Below are 250 nucleotides of genomic sequence, written 5' to 3' on the forward strand. Positions count from 1 at the left end.
AGTCAACATCGGTGTAGCTTTTCAATGATGCCGAGAACTGAGTGGCAAAGAGTGGCTTTGGAGGGAGACCTGAAGGAAGGGGTGGGATTTATTTATTTTTTTTGTTAGGTAATATAACAATCTCTAGCTAGTTTCTGCAAAGTTTAACTACCCTAGCTTCAAAGAATAATTTTCCAAGCATGTTATTATATCGTATTGGTTGCTGTAATTGTTCCTCATCTCCATACTGAAGAGCAGTCTACCTTAACAC

At 38.4% G+C, this 250-nt stretch overlaps 1 protein-coding gene across 1 annotated transcript in view; it reads left to right on the forward strand.

The window, feature by feature from the left end:
• Nucleotides 1-250, forward strand: part of napsa (napsin A aspartic peptidase) — a 7,843-nt gene that overhangs the window by 4,490 nt on the left and 3,103 nt on the right. The window lies entirely within an intron of this gene.

This window comes from Morone saxatilis, unplaced genomic scaffold (genome assembly GCF_004916995.1).
Source record: "Morone saxatilis isolate NCDOM2014 unplaced genomic scaffold, NCSU_SB_2.0 Contig14, whole genome shotgun sequence".
Taxonomy (NCBI): domain Eukaryota; kingdom Metazoa; phylum Chordata; class Actinopteri; family Moronidae; genus Morone; species Morone saxatilis.